At 46.7% G+C, this 16,883-nt stretch overlaps 1 protein-coding gene across 1 annotated transcript in view; it reads right to left on the bottom strand.

Annotated features, from left to right (window-relative positions):
* LOC126545881 (uncharacterized) overlaps window positions 1-16,883 on the bottom strand; it is an 84,744-nt gene that overhangs the window by 45,728 nt on the left and 22,133 nt on the right. The gene's annotated exons all lie outside the window — the stretch shown is intronic.

Here is a 16,883-nt window from a genome sequence, read left to right as displayed (position 1 = left end):
TATTGGGTGATGGATTGCTGGGCACCTGCACTATCATCTACGCGCGTACTGCATGCATTTCCGTGTTCACAGTCTCAGCAGTGTTTATATTTTTTTTTTCGTATTCGTATCGATGCATCCTTTGGTTGCGTGTGACTTGGTCATATTTATTGTATATTTGAATCTATATGCAGTGAAAGTGAAGTCGAAAGCCAGTCATGCTTACATCAGTTATAACACCACTCAAAGAGACACTGATAGACTGTGAGGGTCTGAAAAATAGCCGAAACGAAGAGTGTTGGGATTATGGTGGGGCCAGTGCGAGACAGAAGAACTTTATTATTTAATTTACGGAATTTTAAACCCTAAAGCCATGATATGACTTCGAAAGATGCTGTAGTTGAGGGCTACTGATTAAATTTAACCACCTGGGGTTCTTTAACGTGCAGCGTAAGTAAATAATTAATTATGGGGTTTTACGTGCCAAAACCACTTTCTGATTATGAGGCACGCCGTAGTGGAGGACTCCGGAAATTTTGACCACCTGGGGTTCTTTAACGTGCACCTAAATCTAAGTACACGGGTGTTTTCGCATTTCGCCCCCATCGAAATGCGGCCGCCGTGGCCGGGATTCGATCCCGCGACCTCGTGCTCAGCAGCCTAACACCATAGCCACTGAGCAACCACGGCGGGTGCAGCGTAAGTTCGACAAACGGATGTTTTCGCATTCCACAGCCATCTAAATGCGGCTGCCGCAGCCGGGAACTGAACCCGCGACCTGGGCTGCAATCCCTGCAAGCTGACACTGCCTCAACGCATACCTGACGAGTCCCATAGATTGATCGTACATTGGTTTGTACAGTCACCGGACACTCGTTGCAAGCTCCCAACGCAGCAACTGGCATCTGCGTCATAACCGCGTCTTGTATGTGTCGGCTACCTCGACGTCGATGACTTTGTCTAGGCATATATTCAGGCACTATTCGTTACCTGCACAGCTATATCCTGCAGAGCCTTTCATTCTAAAACGTACACTCGCAAAAAAAGAAAAGAAAACAAAGACAGACAGACTGCCACATTTCAAGTTTTCTCAGCGCAGAAAGTGCTTTATGGTGTCCGGTAGATGTTATGATACGCTCAAGAAAGGCGATACATGATGGAAGAGGACAAATAATATTGAGGACATGATAGCTGGATTTGGGCCAACTCTGCTTTTCGTTTACTTGTGGGCTGAGAAGCATTAAATCAATGCGTTGTGGTAGGCAGCACTAAACTTTTGAGCTTCTAAACTTTTGAAAAAATAAAGCTTGTGAGCACGAAAAGCAATAAAGCGATACCGGTGTGAGTGTAGTAGTTCATAATATTAGACGTTTCACGGAAGCGGATGCAAGAACAGTGAGGTAACCAAATGTTTGGTACTGATCAACTTTATAAACTTAGACGTACAAACCTGATTTAGGATACTTTTATGCTCTATACACTGCGAGGTCTGTTACAAACGCCACCATGTACAGGCACACTTCACGCATTGTCTGTCGCAGCAAAGATCTTTTGAACGTGCTTTGAAATCTCCGTGAGCGCTTGAAAATTTTTTTTATTAATCCCACTTTTACCAAATCTTGACTGCCACTGGAAGCAACGAAACACGCCGCATTCCCACGCCCAGCAAGTGAGAGCGTTTTCACCACTGAGCCAACGGCTTTTAAAACAAATGCTGTGAAATAGACGGCATGACACGGGACACTATGAAGATATGTGTCCCGTGTCCCTCTTGTTCGTATTTAAATGTTAGTTACACGATGCCCAAATCTTGAATAAGGGCCAAGTATCCCAACGTTCTACTTTAGCGGTAACGCTGAGAGTAAAAAGCAAAACAAATTGGTAAGGCTTAGATGTGCTCATTTCACGAAATTTATAAAAGGAGTACAAACAGTGGCGTAGCCATGGATTAGCGCACCAGGAACGTGTCCCCAACCTCCAGGCCTGCCTCCCCCTTCACCCTCCCCGGTCAAGTGCGTGCACTCTCCCCAGAAAAAAAAAAATCTAGCGATGCGGATTGAGTACGAAGGTTGTGAAAGAAAGGAGCCTTACTGGTTCGTTATTAGTTATAACATTGTACAGTGGTTAACACTGGCGTGGGTACATGTACGCGTGTTTTACTTGATAGCGAAAGTCAGAAGCGCCACGAGAGCGTTGTGCGCTAGTTGTTTGACAACAGAGCCCGCATATGGAAGGGATTGCCCATGACTGTAGAGGCAGTCACATGGTTGATATGAAATGAAACGGGCGAAGCATGTGACCGGTTCTATCGAGACACGCCCTTCCACTTGTGCGAGATGCGATAAGACAGGTGCAATTGAGTGGCAATAGCGGTGACGTCAGGCCGTTCCGTGAAGACTGAATTAAGGGTTATCGATAGCAGTTAATGTGACTTTTTCCAAGCAATAAAGTGCACGTGAGACGCTTTCGTTATCGGCACTGGGCTGAGCAAGCATGGCGGTGAGGCCTCATATAAGTGTCCGAATAAACGATTAAAATGACGACTCTATAATCATCTAATCATTTTCAACATCATCACAATCACACTAATATTCACCGTAATTGTTATTAATGCTTCTACTACTACTGCTACTACTACTACTAACTACTACTACTACTAAGTACTACTAAAGGTGGCATTAAAGCATAAAAAATTTGCAAAGAGGGAAGTGAGAAAGTGGCTGGTAGACCACAATCAACTATAGCGCGACTAGGCGCAACACGAGAAGTCAGACACTGGCTTTATAAGCGCTGCTACTTGTCCCCAACGAACGGCACCGAGATGAGCATTTCCTCTCAGAAGCAGTTTTGAGCTCAGGGCGGCGGATGTGTGCGGGTGCTGCTTTACACGTGCACTCTACGATATTGCTGTGCATGGCGTTCCCGCTCGTCGGAGTGCACACGCCTTTCATATAGCGAATTCATCAAAAGGCGCTTCATCTTTCAATGCTTGGAGATTTCAATGGAGGCCGGAAGCTCTTTTCAGGTTACCTCCTTTGCCCACCGATCGGTTGTCCACAGCGAGATGAGGCATATTTGCTGCACCTTCGACATATGCTGTTATACTGCGGCGATAGCTATAAAAGCTCGAAACATTGTTACGTCTGTCTGTTAGGATCATGTCACGCACAAATGCATCGCAGAAAAGCTACCCATGACGGGGTCATGTGCAGAACAACACGTCCCTCTCATCCCCGGACAGAATCAGTGAACGAAACGAGGGTCCGCGGGCGAGGCACAGCGCGATCCTACAAGTCAGCTGACGAACAGACCGCTTGAGCACATCGACGCTGCGGCCCAAAAAGGCAGGTGACAGGGGCGCGATGATTCGCGCGAAGAAACCGGTTAGGAGCGAGTGCTCATTGAGCATATGTTGACGGTGCTCATTCTGCTGCTAGGAAAGAAGTACTTGGCTTGTTGCCGGAACAAGTGGATGCAGTTAGCTCGAAGATCTGCGGCCTGCCGTCAGCTCAAAAGAAAATATAAATCAAAGGCGCCCGAATTTCTCGATTGCCAGATTCGCAGACTCAACGCGTTCATGTTGCGGTTCCCGCAAATTGGACTCGCATGACGGACCGGCCAAAAACCGTTTGCGCCCACGGGTGTGCCGACGTGCAGCGTTTGTGGCCTGCGCAAGCGGCGGACGACCCGCCGTTGTTCTCGTAGCACAAGCGTCTCTCTTGCTCGTTCACATTCTCATTGGTTACTTTGTGGGATGTGCTTTCGAACATCTCCCTTCATATATTTCTATCATCAGGACAACGTTTGTAATTTCCACCAATTTTATTGTTTCTTCTTCAGGACCATCATCAGGACCACCTTTGGGAGGGGGGGCCACTGCTTCCTGCAGAGCACGGCGCAAGAAGCAGTGACCCTGCCGTGCCCACGTTGCGCAGCGGACGGGAGCTTTTGGCCCAGCCGGTGTCGAATACCGTGCTCGGGTCTAAGGTCGCGCATACAAAAGTTGCGTTGCTTTGCTTTGTCACCGATGACTGGCGACAAACATTTGGCGACGTCTAACGGCGAGAGTGTACGGGAGATGGGCTTAAAGGTGCCGGAGGCGCCCGGTGAGGGTTCTGTGCTTAATTATCTGCCGGGCAAACTTCGCATCGTATTGTGCGGAGGTGCGTGTATGCGAGATGTTGCAATCGGAGCCCACATATCGTTCCTTGCGTGTGCCTGCGTATTGAGATGGCGAAGGCGGATCTATAGATTAACATGAATCGAAATATATCGCAAGGACGGCCATTCAGCAGAACATTAAGCAACGCGTATTTCAGAGTCAAGTGGTGGAACATTTTGTGAGAATAGCTGGTCATACGTTATGAGTACGTTGTGAGCGCACGGAAAATTGCATTATTTGTGAATATTTTATTTTTGCACGAAAGACGTGCTGCTTTTGACATTTCGTTTAATCAGCTACTTCAGAAGAGCAAGCGCGAGCATGCTAAGTACAATTGGTTTAACAGGTGCTTCTATACTTTTAAACGTTTCAACATGGAAAAAAAGAAGAAGAAAGAAGACGACGCGCACAAACTGAATGGATACGCACGAGTGGTCTTGTATGTCCGCTTTGTCGATTCGCGTCTCTTTATTTGAGCTTGAACGATTAGACATGTCTTACCAACAACGCCGAATCTGTACACTCGTTAAGTACTTCTAGTTTCTAGAGTCCTTAATAGCAATTAAGATTCCAACGCTTCTCTCTCGGGAACTTCGAACACAGACACGCACAAAAAGCGTTCCCATACACATTTACCCAAAATACAGGCATGTAACGAAATATAGTGTTTCCGATTTAGGGATTAGTGCCTGACAAAGTATTCTACTCAGACAATGCAGGGGCTACTCATTTGTGGCGTCACAAGGATGAAAGATAATCTCAAACAATGTTTTAAAGTTTTAACGAACTAATGAAATGTCTTACACGATCCATTAATCAATTTTCATAGTTATTAATATAAAGGCGCAACAGCGGACTGAGCTTGAAACTGAGCTTGTGGACGAAGGCTTTTGATTACATTTCCCAGATCGGTCAGGATGTGAACTTAGCCGAGTTCGTAATTCATAGTAAATTGGCGAACGCGCGTTACAGACAGGGCTGCATGTACAAAGAAACAGGCAACAGCAACGCGTTTGTTTTACCTGCTTCTTTGATTGTGGTGTCTCTCTAACGCGCTTTTGCAATTTTACTTAATGTCGGTCGCATCAAAGGTGGAAGAAACGGAAGCGACTCTATAACTGTTTCGTCGCCTTAGACGCATTTATTCACACAATGAATAGCTATAGGCTCTATTTTTTTTTTAAAACTTAGGGATACACTAAAGAGCAGCTCTAAATCAGTTTAGTGTCGTTAAGTATTCTTTCAGGACTCCATTTTTATTTATTTGACGAGAAAGGCTTGATTACAAGCGCATATAAAACAAAGGTCAGTATATCGCTTCTTGAATTTCGAGCGATGCTCGCAGCACCGGTGCGTCAGTATTGCCTCGCAGATTTCAAAGTAGTTTTGCGCACTTGGCCAGCTTCTGGGGTGAAAAAAGTTGTCAAAACTTACTGCGTTGAGTCCTTGTTTTTCTTTTTTTTTTTATGCGAAAGCGTCAAATGGCTCATTGAGCAAAAATGTCTGCCAGCAGCCTGAATTCCCTTTGAATGCGACCGCACGGCACGAGCGCACCTCGACGCAGCACAGCGGGCGAGGCCATCGCCACGACGGAAGCCTGTGTTCCTCGCCCGCGCAAGCGCTCGCCTGCGTTCTCACTGCGCCTCGGGTTGAGGCCGAATCAAAACGCGCTCGCTTGCCCGCGAGGAGTTCGTCAGGGCCGCTCAGCGGCGTTCAAGTGGACATTAATGCTTTCGCATTCACAACTGATAAGAAGTGCGTAGGCGTCCTTGGATTTTTCGTTGTTTTTTTTTAGAATCCAACGTAGCCCTTGTTTACTGGCGCAATGCTTATTAGTTCCGAGAAGACGTTATTCAAACACGCGACGCCACAGGCAGCTAGTGGTGGAATTTCAAGACCGGCGTCGCCACCGATCGTCCGTTTTTCTCTCTTTGCTGGCTCACCAACTTTCCGCGCGCACTATGAGTGGCGTTTTCAGTGTCACATTAGTGTAATTTACAAGTGTAGCTGACTTTGTAGTCCTGTTTAGCGCCCCTTCAACATTTATTTATATACCCCACACTCTTTTTCCGCATGCGTACTATTTAACTGAACTATTCGCGTGGAGTAAGAAGAAATCGTGCCAACAGACTTTCCTTCCAACGTAAAATTCGCCTCTTTGTACGAGACTAATGGTTCGTAATGATTCGATAAAAAAAGATATCGGAAAAGATCACAGCAAAATTATTGCGGCATCAATCGGGATGGCCAATAAGTTTCTATCAAAACTCTCAAGTCCCTGGTGTGCGCAAGCATTCCCTTGCCAACAAACAAACAAACAAACAAACAAACAAACAAACAAACAAACAAACAAACAAACAAACAAACAAACAAACAAACAAACAAACAAACAATGAGGACGCTGTTTATTGGGAACTAGGAATTTTATGGCAACAAATCAAGCACGCAATCACTATGTCAACCTACGAAGGCCGCTACACTAGGTGATAGGACTGATACGTTATACGGCCACGCCTCGATAAGTTTGTGGGTCTTTGTTCGCCCTACTTCGCAGTAGCCATTCATGTGAAACGAAGTCTGACATGCGCACTGCAAGAGGTCGAACAAGGCCGAAAATGATGACGGTAACCTACTTTGGCGTCGACAGACCGAATAGCCGTGGGCTGCTTTCTCCGCACTGGGGCAAGTAACATCATGGCTAATGGTGTGCAAGTGATGAGAGCACGACAAGCACATACTTCATGTGTCGGTGCATGTACTCTGGCTGAACAATGAGAATAAAAAAAAAAGACCTAACCAACATCACTCACGCTAGTGTATTAAAAACGTTATATTTTGACTGAACGTGACATTTCCTCTTCCCTGTTACCACTTTTTTTAACGCCTTTAAAGACCTGATATAAGTTGAGCCATCACGCTATAGAAAGCATGCTAGGTTAACTAAGATGGGGGAGGGGGAGAGGTAACTTTATTGCCAGAGTTAATCAGCATAGGATAAAGAACCAGCGGTGTTCTTGTCGCAGATGACTACGGAATAAGCGGATGGGTGTCTTGTATATCCGTAACTTTTGTGCGTTCCGTAGGCGACTAAATTAAACATCTATATTACAAGTGCTAACAGAAAGAAGCGCAGACAAAAAAATCTGAGCTTTTTTGTACCAGAACCAGTCGTTGTGATTATGAGGCACGCCGACGTGGGGGACTGCGTATTAATTTTGACGACGTGGGCTTGTTTAACGCGCTCCCCACGCACAGTAGACGGGCGTTTTGACATTTCGTCCCCATCGAAACGCGGCCACCGCGGCCATCGCGGTCGGCTTCGATTCCGCGCTCTGTGCTTAGCAGCGCCATAGCCACTAAGCTACTACGGCGGGTAACAAGCACAGTTGGTTACCGATTGCATCCTCCGCGACGATATGAAATGATCGTAAATTTCTAGCATAGAACATCGTCCTGCAATGGCTGTCACAAACAATACGGAAATGAGGAAAGTTCCACAAGCTTTAGTACTGCCAGTTGCAGTTGCTACTTGCAGTCAACAGAATGCTCATAAGAGTGCACTACCTTGTTTCATTCCATAGCGGCTGTAGATAGCTGCATTAAAGAGACACCAACGAGAAATAGTAATGGTTGAGTTTCGGCCTTGTGGATACGACATATTTTCTAGTTCTTAGCGCAGTAATGTGAAAGAAAACAGACAGAAGTGTGTCTCGACTTCTGTTCGTTTTGTCTCACATTTCTGCGCTAAGAACTAGAGAAATAGTAGGTTAAACGTTTATGAGTAAATTACACTTCTCAGTTACCGAAATTGTCATTCATAAGCGGAGGCTTGCCAACCTAGAGAAGACGTGAAATCGGAAGACAGGTGGCCACCTTAATGTTCCCGCACCAACCACCGGTGACGTCGCAGATTTTGAGAGCGCTTGCTCGGGTATATAGTTAACTGTTTATCGACAAGACAATTACCTTGTTTTTTTTTCGTATTCTTAGTTATGTTTGGACGCTGCAACTACCTTTACAAATAGGCGCCACGGTTTTGATAACGTTTATCGCTAATTTCTTATGCGTAATCCAATACTTGAAATTTTAGGTGTCGAGAATGAGCGTAAATATCACTAGACTGAACAAAAAATGTATGGCACTGAGTCTTGCACCAAGACACGTCGACTCAATTCTCTAAAAAGAAAATATTACAAGAAGAGAGTGCATAAGAATTATTGTGCAAATTTCCCGTTCTGAGTGACAATATCTGGGCACGAATTGTGAGAGATGTGTGTGCCTTCTGCTTCACGGGAAATCTGTGTACATATATACAGCTTCTGCAATAATAACCAACATACCATGTAAGCATATATAATTATGTTATAGTCGCTATTATTGAAAATAATCCTTGTGTATGATGCGCTCGTTCAAACAACTGCTATGCGGTGTACAAATGCGCGCTCCGAGAGTTAACTATATATAAAATAACCTACAGTGATTACGCATCTTACGCAGCTCGATTTTTGGTGAGTGCTATGTCAATCAAATTGTCAGAGAAAAATACAGCATCTATACATGCCTAGAGCTTCGTTTTGTAATCTATAAAAATTAGGTGCCAACTCATTTTTATTTGTATATATGAGCCGAACAACACCATCACCACCACCACCACCACCACCACCACCACCACCACCACCACCACCACCACCACCACCACAACAACAACAACAACAACAACAACAACAACAACAACAACAACAACAACAACAACAACAACAACAACAACAACAAGGAAGGAAGGAAGGAAAAAGTGGAGAAGGAAGGCAGGGAGGTTAACCAGTTTTGCCTAACCGGTTTGCTACCCTACACATGGGAGGGGGATGGGGGGGATGAAAGATGGGGAGAAGAGATAGAGGGCACATAACACGGCACACACATCGTTGGTTACAGTCTGTCACTCTTGTGTGGTACGTGACATCACTGTCACAGTCGCTTGTCCAATCCCGTATCCTTCATAAACCGAAGTAGTCCCTTCGTCGCCTTCAGCTGCGATGTCTTCAGTCGGCGATATGTGAAAATGGTTGCAACTGACAATGGTCTACTGTCAAGGTGCGCTAGAACGGACGCCATGGACTGTCTCTGAACATTATATTCAGGACAGTCGCACAGAATGTGTTCCAGCGTCTCCTCGCAAAGACAGGCATTGCAGAGAGCGTTGTCGGCCATTCCAATGCGAAACGAGTAAGATTTCGTGAAGGCCACCCCTAGCCATAAGCGATAAAGCAGGGTGGCCTCACTTCGGCGGAGTCCGGTTGGCATACAGAGATGCATCAAGGAGGGCAGGTCGTTTTGATGATCGCTGCGGTTGGTCTGGCTGCTTGGTGTGCACCATAGAGAGAGCGTGATCTCCTGTGCAAGCACTTGAAGTCTGCTGGCTGCGTCGGAACGTGAAAGTGGTATGGCCTCTTCCTGTGTGTCTTCAAGAGCTGTCCGAGCGGCTTTATCGGCGTCTTCATTTCCGATGACGCCGCAGTGACTTGGCAGCCACTGAAACGTCACGTGATGTCCTTTCTCATGTGATGTATGAAGTAGGCATCTAATATCGAATACGAGCTGTTCAGATGGCCCGCGACGCAGAGCTGATAGTACAGATTGTAGGGCTGCCTTTGAGTCGCTGAAAATTGACCATTGTCGAGGTGGTTCCCGATTGACAAAACAAAGTGCAGCTCGAAGAGCAGCTAGTTCCGCAGATGTAGATGTCGTTGGGTGGTCAGTCCTAAAGCTGATGGTAATACCTCTTTCTGGGACGACTGCAGCACCGGACGAACACTGGATGTTTGTGGAACCGTCAGTATAAATATGTGCACTGTCTGCGTACCTCTCGTGCAGAAGAAGCAGAGACAGTTGTTTCAGCACAGGCGACGACAGCTCAGACTTTTTCCCGATTCCTGGCACGTTGAGATGGACTGTGGGGCTGACAAGGCACCAAGGGGGCATCGATGGTTTACATGCAGCGGTGAAGCCCGAGGGAAGTTTGTCGTTGTACTTGACAATAGTTTTTGAGAATGATGCTTGGTGCCTGTCTGAAGGTAGTGTTGCAAGGTGGTGATAGGGGGCCCGTGCCAAATGTCTGATATGCGTTCTCAGGGTTTCCACCGTGATGTGAGTCTGCATTGGATGGTCCCGAGCAATCGCAATAGTTGCCTCAGTTGACGTGCATCTCGGCAAACCAAGACAAACTCTGAGTGCTTGAGCTTGCGCTGCTTGCAGAACACGAATATTTGTCTTGCAGGTGTTGTTCAGTACAGGTAGACTGTATCTTAAAAAACCGAGAAAGAGAGCTCTGTAGAGTCTCAGCATTGCGTCTACTGACATCCCCCACGTCTTTCCTGTCAGGTATTTAAACAACTGGGAGGTTGCTGTTAGGCGTCGTTTCATGTAAGCCACGTGCGGGCTCCAACAGAGGTCTCGGTCGATAATTACGCCTAGAAATCTGTAGGTTCTGACATAGGAAATGGTCCGCCCGTTGATTGAGATGACATAAGGCGTCATTGGTTTGCGAGTAAACGCCCCTAGGGCGCATTTTTCTGGCGATATGCTGAGACCTTGTTCACACAAGTAGCTCGCTGTCAAAGTAGCCGCTCTCTGAAGCCGTGCACGTATCTGAGGACGTGTGACTGCCGAAGTCCAGAGACAGATGTCGTCTGCGTATACTGAAATTTTGGTGGTAGTTGGCAAGTGTTCAGCAAGCCCAATAAGAGCGAGGTTGAATAGCGTCGGGCTGAGAGCACCGCCTTGAGGAACGCCCTTGCTGGTATAGCGTCGCGTAGTTGGGCCATCGTCAGTTAATACATAGAATGATCTTGCAGATAGGTAACTTGCAATCCATAAAAATACTCGGCCACCTAGGCCAACCGTCACAAGAGCGTCGAGAATAGCCTCATGCAATACGTTATCGTATGCCCCTTTCACATCTAAGAATAAAGCTGCAGATAAACGTTTACGGGACCTTTCGTGCTGGACATATGAAACGAGATCAACTACATTGTCGATGGAAGAGCGGTCACGTCGGAAACCAGCCATGGAACTCGGATAAATCTTGTAGTGTTCAAGGTACCATTCCAGGCGGCCAAGGATCATCCGTTCCATTATCTTTCCTACACAGCTGGCCAACGCTATCGGGCGGTAAGAGCTGAGCTCTAGTGGGGATTTGCCCTGCTTCAATATTGGCACCAGGCGGCTCACTTTCCATTCGTCAGGAACATTTCCCTCCTGCCATGAGGTGTTGTAGAGACTCAATAGTGCTGTCCGTGCGGATTCTCCGAGATAGCACAAGGCTCGGTATGATATACCATCTGGACCCGGAGATGATGAGCGCCTGCAGAGAGCTAGTGCCGCATCGAGCTCCTCCATTGTAAAAGGAAGGTCCATGCGGCAATCTCGGGAATGGGGGACATCATCTCGGGCTGGAGGATCTGGGCGTGTCGCTTGGTCTGCCATTCGCACACAAAAATCTTCTGCGACATCGATGTCTTGCCGCCCTTGGAAAAGCGCGAGTGCCTTGAATGGAAAACGCTGTTCCGGAAGGCAACGCAGACCTTGCACCGTTTTCCAAATGTGAGACAGCGGCTTGCGGGGGTCGAGTGTTTGGCAAAACGTTGCCCAACGTTCCGACGCTAATCTATTCATTCGACGCTGAATCTTCTTTTGTATCCTCCTGGCTGCCCTAAGGTCATGGATTGATCTTGTACGCCGATATCGACGTTCCGCCCGGCGACGAAGTGCGCGAAGTCGCTCTAATTCTATGTCGAAGTCGTTTCGCGTGTGAGAGATCGTCAGTATGCGAGTGGCGTTCCGCATCGTATTTTTAATTGTTTGTTCTAACCCAGAGGGCAGGCCCTCGCTGCAGGCATCTTCCATATCAGATTTGAAGTTGGCCCATTGAATCGTCCGAATGGTATTCCGTGGGCCAGATCTAGACATCAAGCCTTTGATGTTCAGATAGGTGGGAATGTGATCACTCCCATGGGTCTCAATATCTGGAAACCACTTCACATATCTGGCGAGAGAGTTGGAGACAAAAGCAAGGTCGAGGCAGCTGCCGTATGTCACGCCTCGAAGAAAGGTGGGGCTACCATCGTTCAAGAGAGTAAGGCCATAGTTGTAGGCGATGCTTGATAATCTTCGTCCTCTTGCATTTGTCTTTGTGCTTCCCCATGCTGGATGGTGTGCATTGAAATCTCCTATGATGACCCATGGAGCGGGGCAAACACTCAAGATATCCGCTAATCTTTTAGTGTCGAAATTGTTGGAAGGCGATATATACACGCCTATGAGAGTAAACAAGAGTTTGTTCTTTTTAACTGTGACGCATATATACTGATTGTCGTCGTGGGGCGCAATCGGTTGCAAAACATAGGTGAGTTCCCGACGAACAAAAATGATGATTTTGCTGCATGCACTATTTGTTGATGACATGAAACATTCGTACCCTGACAGTCTGATTGGTTTCGACAAGTTGGGCTCACAAATGACGATGAGTGGAAACACATTGGTGTACACATACTGACGGAAATCTGAAATTCGTGATTTTAGCCCTCTGGCGTTCCACTGCATGACGGACGCTGCCTTGACTTCTTTTCGGAAGGATGGGGTATGGGTAGCCATCTTTTTAGTTGAGGGATTCAAGCACTGGGCAACAAATGTACAACAAATGTACTGCTACTACTACTACTACTGATAACATCTGTGTGCGAATATTCGATTCATAGAGTTGAGACTCAAAATTTCCGAATACAAGTCTGTGCCCTTATAATAAAAAATGGCAGTTGTTGTTTGGTGTCTGTCGGGTGAAAAAAAAGGAAAAACATAGCAGCACAGCCTCAGATGATGATTGTTAACCCATCTCTAACGAAAGTACTATATTTGGAGACACCAGTTTCATAACAACCCTTGGATAAACTTTTTTAAATGATATTTTGCAGTCGCTTACCTGATCAAGGATGTTTCTTCCTTAGGCTGCGTACAACTTTTGTTACATAAACTTAGGGGCACTATTAAAATTTGAGGAACATTTATATTCTATTCAATTAGAAGGATTTGACTATTGATGCCCCCTAATAATTATGACTTCTACTTTGTTTTTACGTGCCTACGACGAAAGGGCTGTCCATTGCTTAAGAAACAAACGCCCCCCATTCTGCCAATGCAACGGGCGCCCACCAAGCTATCGGCGTATCGTGTAACGCGTGGCGTGTTGCAGGCAGAAACTCCATATGCTTTCCCAACACATTTGCAACGGGCTTCGGCAGCATACAACCGTCACACTGCGCCTTGCACAGAATATAATTTCACCAGTACGATGCAATGCGAGTTACTATGCGATAGTGTCAGCTTATTATCCCCAGTATGCGGCTCTAGATTAGGACCGCAGCTGTGCAAGAAAACAGGATTTTCGCTGCAACAGCAGTTAAAATTTCGAAATGGGGTCTGCTGTGTCTGTTCGTGTGACGTATTTTTCTTAGCACGACAAGCGGGTGGCTTGTCGTGCTTGAATTGGCCTGCCCAGTTCACGCAAACGCTAGCCGGCCGGACTAAGCGAGCGTCGAGTCAGGCTGAGTCAGCCCAACTGCATGGGTTGTTTTAGCGGGACCCATTTGCAGCGTGCATGTAGACGTGGGCGGGTCGGGCCAGCCAGCGCTGAGATTTGCGGAAAACCACTGGGACGCCGCGATTTATACGCCGGCAGCGGGAATGGTGTCCATAAGGTGAGAAAAGCAAAAGATTTCTCACCACCGCCACAGGGGATCTCACTTTGTCTAGTAACATAGGAAATCAACTCTATAGAGAGGAACTTAAAAATGAAATGTCTTAACGAACTGCTTAAAACAAACAAACAAACAAACAAACAAACAAACAAACAAACAAACAAACAAACAATGCACGCATACCGGAGCTATCGCGCAACATCAGCGTTTGGAAGTTTTTACGTGGTTTTGTACGTCACGCAGACTGCGGGAGGGATGGCGTCTGTGCGCGTATTCCGAAGGGCACAGCGCGCCACACTGTAACTGACGAAGATTATGTTGTGTTCTTCGAAAAGTGGTTGCTTGAGACGTTTCTTATAACTGCGCGAAAAAAATGAGGACACAAGAAACACACACCACACCACGAGTGCAGACTGCCAACTGTTTGGCAGACTGCCAAAACAGTTGAAAGAAATTGAACGTTTGATCGCCCAGACACAACGGCTGCCTGAAAATTCTGTAGATAGTACGCAGCGAAAAAAATGAGGAAGTCGCTAGGAGATTTTCGTCGACAGCCGACGAGAGGAGTAGTACCTGCATGTGAGATTAGCAGCACGTTCATGGATGAACGAGAAGTGTTAGCTGCTGACGATGCCTTAGTGGCAACAAAGGCCGTTGAAGGCGGTAGTAAGAGCGAATAGGTGCTGTGCCAGCCGAGCACGGTGGAGACAGCTAGGCCAGCTGTGAATTGATTAGCACAGTCACCACACGTGTGTGTCGCATGTATTGTTAACGAGGTTGTTAACGAAGTTCAGAGTACCACTGACCCAACAGACACGAGCACCCATGTCGAGTCAGGGCTGCGAGCCGAAGCGCAGTGGAGGCTGGACGATGCAGGTGAGGGCAGTTCGCAGGAGTGCGAGTTGCGTAGCTCAACTTGTTTGGAAGTCTTCTAAATAATGTAACTAAGCCTTCCGTTGTCAAAGTCCCCCTCAACATCGGCCAATTAACGGCCGCACTGGTGAGCCCAGTGCAATGCAGGGCCCACCCGCGGCAGAGGTGAAGCAGGCTTCAAGCACTCCACCACTAATAATAATAAAAAGAAATAATAATAAAGGAAATCAATAAGTCAAGATGCATTGTTTCAAGTCGATGGGTATACCGGAATCGTTTGTGGACAGCACATGGACTCACGAGCAGGAGACACTACCATATACGAAAAGCACGAAATGTATGTACAACCAAAGACCTTTCACTCTCAAGAGGAAAATGTCACTGACTGTGGGGATGTCGGTGCCGTACAAACGAAAGGCGGAATTGTGATTTCCACTGCGTATATATATTTCCAGACACGCCCAAGCGTGATATCGAGAAGTTCATGACCACGCACTTTGCATGGGTTCGCCGTGGTGACACTATCCCTGTGATCATTGTTGGAAACATCAATGTGGACATTTCAAAAGCAGACTAGAAATGGTTCACTCAGTTTGTGCTAGAAGACTTTGGCTTGAAGTGCCACACCAATCCAAGTCACTTAACTACTCAACAACAGTCGTGTATAGATTAACTTTGGCCAAGAACCTGTCTAAGGTTGTAACCGAACCAATCAGTGTATATCACAGTAATCACAAAACCATCGTCACTACCATTACGAAATGATGAAAATTAATACACGCACCCTTGTCTAACCCTATGTGATGTGCTACAGCTTCACTGGTCATTTACCTTCGCAGAGTGGAACGGCTCCTCAATTTTTTCTATGCCTTCTTTCCTGGGGTGTGGCTCGTCTGCTCTGTCGACGTCTTGCCGAATAAGGCGGGCCGGCCCTGGAGATAGCACTATTGTAAACTAGGCTGATCGCGGACATGATCTGGTGTAAAGTAGGCCGATCCCGAATATAAGTGTTATCCACAGTCGTATCGATCACGTGGGTCGCGTGGTGAGGGCTTGCGCGCCTTGCTGATTTCCCCTGCAGGCGCGTGGTCGCTATGCTGCAAAACGCGTTGCAGAAGAGTAGCAGTAATGTGGAAAGTTGGGCTAGTTGGTGAGTAATCATCATACCTTAATGGTGAAGCAGCGCACTGACACGGACACAGTGAAGACACCCAAGAAAAGACGACACTCGCAGTTTTATAGCAGTTTTATAGCGTTTAATTAAACGCTTCGTGAAAGCTTCACGAAAGCCCCTCTCTCAGATTGCTGCAACAGCTCGATCACAAAATCGAGTGGAAAATTAGAACAACAACAGCGCGAGAGACAGGAACAAACGAAAAAAGACACCCGTATAGCGCTGCGTGTGTGCGACTTTCTTCGTTTGTCCCTGTCTCTCGCGCTGTTATTTTGAACATGAACTACCAACATGCCTAAGTCTCTACCCTTCTCGGAAAATTAGGTCGTGAGCCGACGTGTACGTTCTGGCCGTGGTCGAGTGGTTTCGACAACCGGAAATCAAACTCGCTGGTAAGAGGGATGTGAGCTTTCTGGTTCTATTTGGGCTCGGATCAATTGGGTGATTGGTCGCACATGGTGCTCTACGTCACTGCTGGTGTCATCGAGGGAATTTTGAACATAAAAGCTCACTGTGCACCGCGTGGTGGTGGGGCGGCGAAACTCCACTCTAATGTTTCTATTCCTGCAGATAGGTGCAGGAAATACGGGAGAAGAAGGTAAGCGCTCGTCGTCCCCTTCCTTTATTGTCACCTATTTCCTGGTGCACTTAGAGAGTCATTTACATTTGTTAATTATGAAACGCTCTAGTTATAACAACTGACAACACGTTCAAGTCAAATACAGTCAGAGAGAGAAACTATAATAACTTCATTTCCGAAGTTACGTTGATAATTGTTCATTCATTCATTATGTGAGAGCTCTTTAGTTGCCTAAAATGAGGCTGGATGACTGCCACAAAGTAGAGGCGACTGCAGTGGCGGATTTCGAGCAGTTATGAAAAGCGCGCCCGAGAATCGCGCAATCCGCTGCTCGTGCACTTGAATGCGCAGATGGCCGCGGTTGCC

The sequence above is a fragment of the Dermacentor andersoni genome, chromosome 1 (genome assembly GCF_023375885.2).
Source record: "Dermacentor andersoni chromosome 1, qqDerAnde1_hic_scaffold, whole genome shotgun sequence".
Lineage (NCBI taxonomy): Eukaryota > Metazoa > Arthropoda > Arachnida > Ixodida > Ixodidae > Dermacentor > Dermacentor andersoni.
The sequence above is the reverse complement of the archived record's forward strand: the minus strand, read 5'-3'. Positions and strand labels throughout refer to the sequence as shown.